Consider the following 14015-nt stretch of genomic DNA (forward strand, 5'->3'; position numbering starts at 1 on the left):
TCTGTTTGCATTTTTGATGCTATTGGCAGGGGGAAAATTTTTTTTTATTTTAGAGAAATATGTATAAAGTAAGTTTTGTCTTAATTGAGTCTACAGAGTCATCAATTGTGGATAATACATGCTGGGAATACATATCTGTGCTTAATGAACTTATTTATTTTACACATTTGGTATTGCTGCTGTAGAGTAGGATTTTGACCTCTACATAATTAAACTATGTTAAATGAAAGTACAAGAATGATACATAAAAAGGAAGGATGTCAGAATACACGAAACAACAATAGTGATAAGATACCTATCCTTTGTTGCACCATTTAGATGCTGGGCCATACTGCAGTTGGCCTAATTGTTACTATTTTGCAAATTTGCAGTCATATTGAGGGAGGTGCCCTTTTAAGCAATCAGTCTGATCTGTCACAGTTTCATGTTGCCATTACTGTTTGGTCAACCTTTGTGTTCATACATCGCCAGTTTCTACACCAAACCTTTATACCCACTGGGCCTTTTTAGCTGGCTTGAAAGTGCACATATCAGCAGAAGATTAAAGAATGCATTCATGGCTCAGAGCCCAGTGGGTTTTGGGTTTGTATAGCGAAGCCAGCCAGGGGGTTCCTCGACTTGGGAAACAAGGTCTAGGTGCTAATTAACACAGCTGTCAGTGGTCCCTTGAAGTGAAGTGAAGGTTCAGATAAGCAGTCCAATGAGAGAGGCACGGAGTCTGGCTTGATCGGCCATCTGGTGCTTGTTCCCTCATCTTGATGGGCCTTTGGTTTAGGACTGGGGTTCCTACTGTGCTCCTACCTAGCTTCCAGTTCTAGTACTTATAAAGCTCAAACAAATCTAACATAAGTCATAAAATGTGTGGTAGAATTGAAAACTTAGGGAATTTAGAGTAATGTTAATGAATATTTTTAATTAAAGGGAAAAGCAAGGTTGTCGTGTGTATCAAATAATGTACTTGATGATTGGGTCTGATGCAAGTCGTGTGGTGTTGAAATTAAATCTCAGGTGAGATTCTGAAAAAGCTACCTGATAGATGCCATAATTTCTGTTGAGTTATTGTTGGCTGGATAAACATATTGGAGATCAAAAATGTTAAAAGTGATTCAGGGCAGCTTGTCAAATGTATAATTATGGGTGGTTTGGAAAACGACACATTCACTAGACTACAGAGCATATTTTCTGTGATTTAATGAGTACCGTTGATAGACTTTGGGTATCTGGCAGCCAGATTCTATTCCTAGCATGATTTGTGTCTTATAGATTTTATATATTATTCTTTAGCCTAAAATAAACAGTGATAATAAAAAATCATCATGAAATATGGAATAGTGCAGTCATGTACACTAGTATACACATATTATCCCTGAGTGGCATGCCATTGAAAACCGCTTCATACTGTGTTGATGCAAATAGAAAAAACAACAACAGAAACTAACTTGCCTTATGTGCCCCGTCTTGTTCACCTTACCCACTGTCACTTTAGAAGCCCATGGGCTCATCGCTGTTGTAAAAATGTCATCTGGCTGCTTTGGAAGCCCTTTCTTGTCTTTTACAGTTAATCCTCTATCATTTTTTAATGAGGCAATGAGTGTGCCATAAAGGGTGTAGACCCATGTTCCTGGGTAATGCATCCAACTACACTTGTGGGAACATGGCAACCTGACTATGTCCCGCCTCTCTCTAGGCTGACAGGGACAGGGGCCAGTCTGGTGCTGCTATGACAGTGGATGTAGATCTGAAGAATAAGTGCTTCCAGTGGACAATGCCAGTTAATGAAAGCCATTCTGTGATTATAGTTTCATTGATGATGTCAGATGGATTTCATTAAATGTTAATGCAGCATATAGTTGATTGAGGCCACGTTGGTAAGATTTGTAGCCATGTGAGGATGGCAGACAAATAAATAATACCTTCATCACAGTGCTAGCCGGGCATTCTGAATCTTGCGGCCTATTCCAAGTGTATTCCTACATTCCTTTCTCAAGCACAACACATTGGCAGCTTCTGAGGCTTTGTGTTCCACACCTGGCTCGAACAAAGCAAGCGAAAGGAGGGCAGGCTGAACTGGGGAGGACCAACCCGGAGGAGCGATAAAACCGCAGGAAAAGAGAGCTGAAAATCTGCAGCGAGTTACACGGCGGGCTCTGTGGCCTGCGTTACTAAGAGTCTGGGGAGAGCGTTAGAGTGTGCGGAGGCTGCAGTGCGCCATGATGGGAGACAAAGAACAGGCATCCGCAAGCAAACAGCCCTCGCCGTCTGACAGGACCCAAACGCTGGCCTGTAATGTAATGGATGGGAAGTCCTGCCCCAGCCACTTCAAAGGCACTAATGGATCACTGATAACAGTGTTATACAGCATTTTTTTTGGTTTCGCTTTGTGGTAAACGCTTAAGTTGAAGTGCTTGCCATTGGCATTATGCCACCATGAGTTTGTCAGTAAAGCTGTCAAAATACCAGCTATAGACCTATGTGGTTTTGCGATTTATTGTGTGTGCAGATGCTCCACTAGTAGTCAGGACTGGTGCTTATATACATGAATGTCATCTCAGATGAACTTAAATATTGTAATTTGTTTGTATATGGCAGTCTTTAATATGAACCAATCCATTTGTCTAAAAATGTATCTATTTTTGTTACAATTAATCAGATCTGGTTGCTTTTGCAATGTTCTCTTAAGAGGTGCATTTCTAAATTTACTATCATCGAATTTTACCATGAAAGCATAGTGGAAGAGAGTGATAGTGAATTTCAAAATACATTTACATCCTGTTCAGATGTTGCAGCCCTGCTTCTGTTCAAGTGCCTTTAGCCAGCACAAGGAACGCAGCCTCACCCTGGAGCGTGAAGATGTTCAGTGAGCAAATGGTGCTGTAGTAGAGTTCTCATGCATAGCTAATTGGCTCATTTGTGCCAGCCTTAGCTATGCTAATGCAGCTGAAATATGCTTGAATATTTCAGCAAAAAAAAAAGAAATTCAGGCAGGAACTGAGAGTGAGGTTCACAGAGATGGGATCTTTGCATGTCAGCCATAGTTTTTAAAATAGTTACATGTGAATGGTTAATTTTTAAGAGAACTCACATTTCAATGACTGGTTTTTTGCTCTCTCTGCAGCTGTTTGCTACCTCTTGACATGGACTGAAATACGATTGATGCCACAGCTCTCTTATTGTTTTTCACCCATTCATTTACTTACTGAAAGACGACTTTTTTTTCACAGATTGATGATAAGTTATGACTAGAGATTATGCAGTCAAGCAAGCTTTTAATTAGGTTAAAGTGTCACCTCATTTATTTGGGTGAGCTGTGGGAATATTGCACTATAACACATATGTTGAGTGAATGTACAAATGCCACAGAGGAGTTAGTTGCTTATTTACAGTTTCTGTTTTGACTTCTCTTAACTGATGACAGACCACAAGCCAGAAACATTTTGGTAGAAGTGTAATGAGCAATTCTGAAAGCAAATGTCTTTTTGGAAGGTTTCTGTGAGGGAGCATGTAGAATGCTTAATTAGATTTAATCAAACAGTGCTCAAAAAAGTATTTTTGTAATGTTTCCTGTCAGATTGTGTAATCTGTACTTTAAAAGGTCTGTATACTTAAAATTGAAGTCATCTGTAAACCATATTTTTTCTTGCTTATGTTGTCATTGAAATGCATCTGTGTCCTCTTTTAATCAAAGTGAGCAAACTAAATTATGGACACAGTTTTAGTTTTGATGTGTATTAGACTAATTCTGCTTCTCACTTAGGACATTGATAATTGAATTCTTAACTTAGTTAGTTACAAAGCACAAGATTTTTATTGAAAACATGTTTAGTCCGAGATTAAAACTCAAGAACGTTCTTCACTGACAACAATTGTATTTAAGTTACCATGTAGCTGGTACAGCTGTTTTTGTTGTTATTGTTGTTCTATATGCAGGTGGTGCCATTGTGATTCTATGGTTCTCCCTGTTACAGGTTTTATGTAATTTTCAGAGCTATTAATATAGAAATACAAAGACTCTTTAGCATCAATTTTCATTGGGGGGTCAGTTTGGCCAGCCCATGAACATACTTGGCCGGGTTCCTTAAAGTCTGTGTCAAAACCAGAGATGGAAATTAATGAACACTTGTTGGTGTGTTTGGTGACAGCAGGTATAGGCAGTTTATCCCAGATTTAGCTATGCTTTAAAAAAAAATATTGGCATATAGATGTGACCATGAACAATTCTGAGATTTTTCATAAGAGTGTTATAATTGTCTTTTGCTATGAATCACTGTTTTAGGAATTTATGTGCCTGATATACTTTATAGCCAAAAGGAAAACTGTTTCTCATAATAACAAAATAAGTGATGCATGAGGTTTTTATTCTATTCCTATTCGTAAAGAAATAAGCAGTCTCCCTTTAACGATGGGTCATCCAGAGGTTCTAACACTGTACTTGTTTTTGACAGGGCTGCCACCAGGGGGAGTTTGACATTCATCTTCTATTCATCTACAGACATTGCCCTTTACATGGGGGCGGAGGGATGGAGAGAGAGTGAAGAAAAGGGAGCACTGGGTAGTGGGGGGGTGGGGGAGGAGCGGCTGCTTGCTTCCACGAGCGGATTCTTGACCAAATATTCTGCGGATTTGTATTCATTGCACCCCTGCTGCTATTGATATCATTATGTGGAGCTGTCCAGCTGGGAGGAGGAACCCTGGCCAGGCGGATGGGAGGTCACACAGCTGGCCGCCCTAATGAGAAGTGACGCTGGCTCCGGGCCGGCCAAGCATTCCCCGGAATTCAAACGTTTCAAACGCACATATCGGAGCCGCGCTTTCCCAGTCGGCGCATTCGATTAATTACTGATCAAAACGTATAAGCTCAAGTGCCACCCCCTCCCCCACACTGGTGATGCTTTGACAGTAGCACAGCTGGTGGCAGTGGCTGTTGCATCATAAATGCTGTGTCCAGAGAAAACCCATACCACCAAATCTAATCCTTGGGCTAACTCAGAATTAATAGAGAATTAATTAAAGATTAATAGAGCTTTAAAAAAAATATTACACTTGGACATGAATTTTATTTATTTATTTATTTTTGTAATCACATTGTTATCCTGAGACCATCTATGCATAGATGGTGTTTGAACACACAGTCTTTTCTTGTGAAGAACACTGCAGAGAATTGCAGAGACTGAAAATCAGTGAATTGCTGAAAATACATTCATTGCTAATCACAGTGAAATCTTACCAAGTTCAAGCATCGCTTGTGTAGCAGCTCTGTGTGTAAATGTGGCACACTGCTGCAAGATGAAAGGACTGTGGCTATAAACAGTATTCACTATCAGAGCTGGTGAATGCACAATGTTTGAACTTGCACTGAATGGTTGGTTTTGGATCAGCTGCTACCTATGCTTGCTTAATCACAGTCATTGGAGTTTTAAAAACAAAACTGATTCCAAAACTGCTTTTGTCAGCATATTTCTCATAGCAGGAGCTCTGTCTGGATAGGGGCTTAAGGGTGGGGCAGGGATAAACTGTGGCCTAATAACCTTACTCAAAATCCCATTTGCAGCTACTGCTTCAATAACTCACAGGCTCCACCTGAGCCCAGTGAAGTGACATTCAGCTTCTAGACCTCACAGGAATTTGAGAAGTTCTTGACCTTCTGTGTAGACTGCTGTTTCATTTTGTGCCAGGTGGCATCCAAACAGTGCCATCTTAACATTCCCAACTGCTGTGTCTGTCCTATTGCTCTCTCTCTTCTTTGCACCCTCACATCCAGGACAGATGCAGCTCTTTTCTCTAATTGGTCTAAATTGAAAAGGACTTCTCTTTTCCCGCCTCAAATAACACACTCCTGGGCAAAAAAGAAACGAGAGGAATAAAGGACCAAACCCCAGATAACAATATGAAACTTTTAATGGTCTTAACAGCAAATAATTGGAAAAATTTGAAGACTCAGACATGTTACTTTCAAATGTTTATCAAAATGTAAATATTTGCATGATTTTATCTTTGGGTACAAGAAGACTATGTAATTGAATTTCCATGTTTCCAGCTTTCCCCCCTCAACAGTTTACTGAAGCAATAAGCAGTGAAGAGCAAATGGCCACTTAATCTTGTTAATGACCAATGATTCGTTGTTATCAGATATCAAATGTCACCGGGGTCATTCTGTGTTTTTTATTGTGTCCACAAATTGCAATGGCAGTTGCAGAATGGAAAGTTTAAATTTAACAAAAGTGTGTAATTGTGCTACACAGGGACCTTTATTCAAAATAAAATAAAATACCTGCCGTTTTTTGCAGTGTTTATGTGCATGCATCCAGGCTCCTTGCAGTTGACTTGCTTTAGGGTCCTCCTAAAGCATGTGCAGCTTGGGGAAGAGTGGTGCTTGTGGTAAGTGGGGGAGGGGGTGTGTCTCTGCTTTGGCCAGGGCACTGAGATGCCTTCATCAACCAACAGCAGTTTGTAGAATAAGAGAGGGATGGGAGAATAGGAAGTAGGGCGAGGAGAAGGGTCGAGGGGTTGCTTGGCTGAGGGGTCCACGGCCCCTTAATCGTTTGTTGGAGTTTCCACACTGGTGAGCATGTCATGTCTCCATTAGCAAGGGCTTGTTTCCTCCTCTTGCCTGCCTCTTAGCAGCAGGGGGCTCTCACACATCCCGCCCAACAATTCACTGCTGTCTGGTGCCATGCCAGGCTGTCTGCTGTTTGTGCATTTGTGGGAATAGGTTGGATATTAACATATTTGGGCAAGATAGTGAGGAGGAGTAATTTACTTATATTTGAAAGGGTGGGGCATTGTCTCACTTGAGCTGTTTATTCGTCCATTTGCAATTAGTTTTTTGTTTTGTTTTGTTTACCTGAGTATCCTCATCAAGTTCTCAAAGTCTGAGCAAACATCTACACCAATGTAGATCAATATTATCACAAAGGAAAGACTGGAATAAAGTTCCAGTGTAGAGGAGTATTTTTAAAAAGTATTGATTTATTTTGTGCAACTTGCATTTTTCTTTTTGGTGATGCCATGCTGACTCTCGTCATAGATCTCCAGGAGCCTCTACCTCTGTGTGCCAGCATCACTGATAATGAGGCATTCTAATTTCCATGTCTTGTGGAGCTGTTTCCTACCGTATGACCTGCAGTGTCACTACGTATCTTTATGTTAGTTTGACCTTTGACCAAAACCTCCTCTTTTTCTGTGACCTGCCAAATGGTTTCTGTTCTGTTGGGGTGATCTCCTGTGCCTTTTCACTGCATGGGAAAATATGGCTGTCCAACTGACAATAGCCACCAAATTAGCATGTGGCCAGAGATCAGTGTAGTGTAATGGGGCAGGAATGGTGGAAAAGCTTCTTATCAGCTGACAGTGAGCTCCAGTGAAGCACGTGTATGTAGGGCATGAGTACTGGCAGAGGGTTGAGCTTGTTGCTTGTTGCCTTAGGTTTTGAATGTTTTAGTGCTAATAAATCACTAAAAACTCTTCAGCCAAACACTTCTGATAAAGGCATAGAGACTATCAGCTCTTGATTCTGATGTCTTCTCAGTAGATACCAGCATAAAAAGGTAATGGTTCTTTTCAGTTATTGCTTGTCTTGAATGTTTTTTTTACCTTCACTCTTTTGCCTATCACCTTCAGTATGTGAAATGCATGCTTAATTTGGTCCTGAAAATATATTTGGGCCATTGTCCTCCTGCATGGTGAAATTTTAAAGCATGTGCTCGCTTCTAAGACATTAAGGTTCACATGTACAGTTAAGAATGAATTCTGCTGCTCTTGTCAACAGTCATCAATAAAGACAGTTGGGACTCTTCCTGTGGAAGCAATACATGCCCCTAACAGTATATTTCATAGATGAGCATTTCAGCTTTGGATCATTTACTGACGGCAGTTTCCACTTTCCGGTGCCTTTGAACTTCACACTTTAACCTGACCTTTCTCTTGTTGTTTGCCCTTGCTTCTTAACAATATCCCAAATGTAATGTTTTGGCTATTTCTGGTGTATTCTGATTTTTCACTTTACTACCTGCAACTTCTTGCAACAAGAACAAAGCACAAGGTGCAACTGCAACATATAGAATTACCTTCTTGTTGACTTATTGTTAGCTATGAGCTAAGGAAACACCTGATTAGCCAATTAGCCTGATTAGCCTGATTATCTTATGGTATCCTAAAATGGGGATTATGCAATTCATATGTACTTCACCCTGCATAGATTTAAATACCCTGACATTCTGCACCTTTTTTTTTCAGATCCAACAGATCTTTATCTTTAAACTTGCTCCTCTCCAGCTTATAACTTGTAAGCCTACCCATAGTTCTCTAACCGAGGTCACAACCTTAGCCTCTAAGGCCTGTCAGAAGTGTATGTTGCATTGTGGTGTGGCCACAAACCCTAGGAGACATGAGAATAGCACGTCACTCTGTGGTTCAGTGGAACCTTGATGGGTATATAGTCACACCTGGAATTACTAAGCAAAATGGTCTTGTATTGATTTCTGATAGGCCGTCAACTCCGCTGCTTGACTGCACCTGTCCCCACCACCTTCCTGGGCACTGGGCCAATCTTTACTTAAAGCCTGGGGGATGAATATAGTCAAGCAGAGCCCAAAGCATTCAGTCACAATTCTTATTTGTCCTGGGATGTCCAGTTTAGCCTCACCAGACAGCTGACTCAGCTCAGAAAGAACATTTCATCAGCCCGACTGATCACTTCCATGGCCATCTTATCAGACTTTGACAGTCTTGTTGGAGAATGATGTCTGTTTTTTCATTTCCCACCAGGTTAGGAAGCTTGCCACGAGAGCCCTTGTGAATCCAGTGTCTTGTACACTCAATGAGAAGATCAATAGATTATTAGAGTGGAACTACCTGTAGTGAGTCTCCATTTTCCATTTTGTCAGACTGAATCCCAGCTAATGTTTTCCCATTTTATTTGCATTGGGTTAATATCTGTTTCACACATGATAAAGAGGTTGTTGCCAGGATGAACTCAAAGGTTTTATCAATAGGTTGTCATTTAATAACTTTGATTCACTGCCTGAAAGCCACATATGTGGGAACACATAAAAACAAACAAACAAATAAAGATTTTGACTGAATCTATGACTGTCTTATGACTGAATCTGAATTTGGGGAACAATTTATTATATATTATTTTTATTTTGCAGTGTTGCAAAGTTTACTTTTGTAATTTTTTATTATATACCTAATTGAAGTGTACAGTTAACATAAGCTTGTCAAAATAGCCCTGATCAGATTCAGAGGGCACACCAAACCAAATGCTAAACCAGCTGATAAGACTGACAAAGCGCAGATGGTGTTATTTATAACCCAAGTATCTACTTACTGTCCATCAAGACAGATAAAGGAAAAGGTCTGAGAGAGGGGATTAGACTAGGCCCATGCCAATCATATTCCAGTAAGATTCCTCAGTGCAGAAGATACTTTGTTAAGTACTTGTTAAAAGTGTTATTATGTAGGATGCCACAAGCATCTCCCTAGTGGCTGACCTCTTTAGAGGCAGAGAGAGAATGCGGGAGGAGAGTGGATAACATTATGTGCCACTTCAGACACTTTCATTAGTGTACATTAACTGTCCTTTCCAGAAGAGGTTTTGTATATATTACAATGACAACCAAAGTTATTATTAACGTGCCCACAGCAATATCAGACAGGCTTCTAACAGTTATCAGTACTAAAATGGGATACACAAGCAGATGCTGTGATGACTAAAGTAGGTGTAATTTTCTCTATAATTGTTTATTGAATGAGCAAAATGTGTTCAATACTTTAAAATAAAAAAAAAATTTTAATTGATGTTCTGTTCATTTCTTTGGGGTCTCAGTTGAATCTTTATGAATTTCTTGATGTTAAGTGTTTGATACATATGTTTTAAACTTTATTTTATAGTCCATTTAGTAAACTTTAGACTATATGCTGATATTAAAATGTACAGCTGTGGAATCTAAGACAAAGATTTAACATCATTTTTCCTTATCTATCGTGATTGCAGCCTTTCAGCATAAAGAATTTCTTTCTAAACATGCACAGGCGGTTGATCCTCAAAAGTAGACTAAACGAACATGGAGGATTTTTCAAACATAAGTGCTGACCAACCACCTGTGCTTTAATCAATCTCTACACGAGTCAAATGAATGAGAGATAAGCGCGAAACTGTATATATGCTCTCAGATAAGACTTAAGCCTTTGTAGAAATTACACAGTGGAACAAAAGGCTTCACTACTGATATTGAGTGCACAGCCTGGCCTTCTTACATGATTTTTCTCCACACTTTTCCTCGCTAATGTAATTGCTTCTATTTGTCTTCCCCTGATAGTGTTTTGATTTGTCATTCATCTGCATTCCAGGCCCAAAGCTGAGTCAGAGGACTTCAACTCTGCCATTTCTCATAATTCCATCAGTCATATATGACACTGAAACCACTTGCATGCCTCCCTCGCACTTATGTTCAGCCAGTTATACTAAATCTTTGCAATAGTGATTTTTAAAAATCTATTTTGATATAAAATGTCTCCTCCTGATGTTTGCCTGGAATTATTTATTTGTATTTTTAAATTTCCACTACTGAGTCTAACCACCTTTCATGTGCAGTACAGTGCTGAACAGAACACCTCACTAATAAAATGGAGACGAGGCAATCTCACACGGAGAATATTTTGTGTTTTGGTGTTGCAATTCTTCTACTTTTGAAAGACCACTGTAGCATTTAAACACTATATCTCTCAAATTTAGCTTAAGGAGAATGTAAGCTGAGCAATAGAAAATAAAAATCACATATTCAGTGCAACTCCAAACCTTTACACTGACTGGATGTTCAGCAAAACATATCCATAGATCTTTGTAACTAAAGGCCTTCACAGTCCCTGCCTCAACATTACCACTGTCACACTATGAGGCTTATAAGATGTTATGTTTCCCTTTCTCATTGTTACATGGCCAGTCCGCTACTCAGAGAGGGTTAAGAGGGAAAGCAGCCCTTAAAGTGTGTGCCGCTTAACCTTGACCCACGTCGCGCTCTTTTCAAAGTGTCTGTGTGTGTGACTGCAGCTGCCCCCTCGCCACTTCACAGAGTGTTTACATTCTAGCGAGAAGTCTTTATCTTCCCCCAGCCTGGGATCCCTCTCTGTGAGTTTACACAGTATGAGCGCGCGCGCGCGCGCACACACACACACACACACACACACACACACACACACAGAGCGAGTCTTGCTGTCTTTCGCTCTCTTTTCCCCTCTCTCTCTCAGGGGTACACACACTCACACACAGGGCCCAAAATGAGTCTCCCATAGAGATGGGAGAGAGGAAAGAAAGCTGTCATACCCTCATACATTTGCACTGGAGCCAAGGCCAAGATCCCTTTCTACAGCAAAGCACTTTGAGGCCAGACCTGTTTGTATACATGATACATGATACTCATGATACGATATATATTTAGTCTGCTAAAACAGTTTTAGGGTTAAAAAGTGTTTTCTCAAGTCTACAGCACAGTGCTATACTTTTCCACTACATCAAATATTTGTTTTTCTTCAGGTCTTTCAACCAGGCCCTATTCATGAACAAATTCCTGTTATGGGTTTGCTTAAACTAACTTTACTGATGCTTTAAATATCCATAGAGGCCAATTAATTGATTGAAAAGGATATTGATTTGGCATTAGTTTATCTGCTGATAACTTCTCTGCAGTCCCTTAGAGATAGTAAAACTAAAGAGAATTCTTTATATAAACTCCTTGTCACATCACATTTGGTGATAAATATTGTATATTGAACGTTGGAATGTTTGAATCTCAGCCTTGTCCAAATTGCTAAATGAGTCTTATCATCTGAACTGTAACAGCACTCTTATGAGCCAATCATGATTTGTGTGCACAGATTGTGAGGACGTGATTGGCAGGACCGAAATCTCTGTGTCACTGAGTAGTCCTGTGGACCTTCAGTGGTGTCATACAATCAGCATGTGACTGCCTGCACTACTCATCCATCATGATAGTGCTTCTGGTATGGATAGCAGAGATGGTGAGTCCTCTTCCCTATTTGTATCGTCACCACTCTGCAGTCTTGTTTATGTCAAGCAGACATGACAGGTTGGGTTGGTTAGGGTTGGTTAACCAAATTCAAACCTCAAAAAGCCCATGGTTTAGTAGCCCATAGGCAATTTGTACAAATTTAATTTAATTGTTTGAACATATACAAAGTATCTGTATGAAAGTAGAATGATTTCCACTCATACACAAATGGACCATCAATTTCGTGTACAGTTCATCTCAGCAGCTTTTTGTTTACATCAAAACAAAACGTGCAGCAAAGGAGAACTCTTCATGATACCTGGCAAAAAATGAATAATTCCTCTGTGGTGACCTGTGCTTTCCATTCTCTCATTGCCCATCACTATGACTGATGGCATCTGTTGTTCACGATGTGTGCATCAGAGGAGACAGACAAATACTCTGTCATCAGGACATGTGCGAGGGCCTCTTCACCGACCCGTCTGCTGCTGCTGCAGTTAATTGGAAATGCAAACTGAAAACACAGATTTCTCAAGCTAGGCAGAGGTTGACAAGCTGAATGAGAGATTATTCACTCACCCTGTAAGGCCTTTTGATAGTCCAGGCATATTTATTTAACGCCGGGCCGAGGGCTGGAGTGATGAAGGGCCCAGTTTGTTTGTAAGGCAAATGTGGTGCTGGACCACCAGCATGTAGAGAATAACAGTGCCCCTCCAAAGATACACATACACAGACTTAGGCCCAGAACTTCGAGGTGAGTATGTGCTCTCAGAGGTTGAGGACTGAGCTGTTACCAAAGCCAAACAATCTGTCACTGATGAAAGAAGACAAGTGGATGATGGGCCAGGGTCTTCCAGCAATGATGTCAGTGTGTGGCTGGAAATGATACTTCTTATCACAGTTCTCTGGAATCCCAAGACTGTTACTTATGACTCTCATATATTAGTATTTCCTTATTTCTTTGTTGTTGATAACCTACTAGCAGGTCACTTTTAACCATCTAGCAAATTTTTTTAATTGTAATATTTAAGTTTGATACTTGACATAATAGACATCATGCAGTTGGAAATTGATTATTTACTGAGTAAATAATATACTGCATATACTGCATATACTGCATATATACTTAATGTACTGCAGTAAATTGTAGATGTAATTATTTGCTTAAACATAACCAAATATCACTTATGTTTCAAACAAACCTGAAAACTGTTATTTTCTTAATAGTTTCTTGTGTATTTCTTAATAGTTCATTCTAAAACTATATTCAGGCATGTCCAAAACTCCAGATGAACATACAGTCCCCTATGTCTTAGTTTTGCATTCGTAGGTGACCTCTCTTTAGACCCACACACACCCATGCTATTCTTCATAAGCCTCAGCATGCACTTCCCCGGGCCCTTATCCACAGAGCACATGCACATGAGTTAAGTTGTGGTTCAAGACAGACAGACAGAAAGGCTGAAGCGATATTGAGTGTTGGCTTCCTACAAAGCTGCTTTCGGCTGAGGTGAGTCAAGATCAGCATTCCATTCGACAGTGGTAGGTTATGACTCCAGTCTGTAGCAGCAGGGGATTTTATTGATAATGTCAAATCACACATTGTCCACTTCCAAGGCTCCTTGCTCTCTTGTGTGGTGTGCTGAGGCAGGTGCTCTCAGGTTCAGACTGTCCAGAGGTTGGTGTTTCCACCAGACAGCAAGGGTTCTAGATCCCTGCATTTAGTGAGATCAATATCATTCAAATAGCAGCTGGATCAATACCAAGAGACAGGTCCATATCGACCTCTGACAAGCATAAATAGAGCATGCATATAGGACTGGTAAGCTTTGTGTTTTTAGATAATACTGTATGCGTTTACCTTTTCTGAGATCAAATGCTATTTCAAACTGGTGAAAGGACATGTGGATCCTAATGGTGGTTTAGTGTTAATATTAACAGCAATATAATGGAAGTCCTCCATGACACAGAAGCAGACATTCCAATGAGAAACAAAAAATTATCTGG

This window comes from Electrophorus electricus, chromosome 6 (genome assembly GCF_013358815.1).
Source record: "Electrophorus electricus isolate fEleEle1 chromosome 6, fEleEle1.pri, whole genome shotgun sequence".
NCBI lineage: Eukaryota > Metazoa > Chordata > Actinopteri > Gymnotiformes > Gymnotidae > Electrophorus > Electrophorus electricus.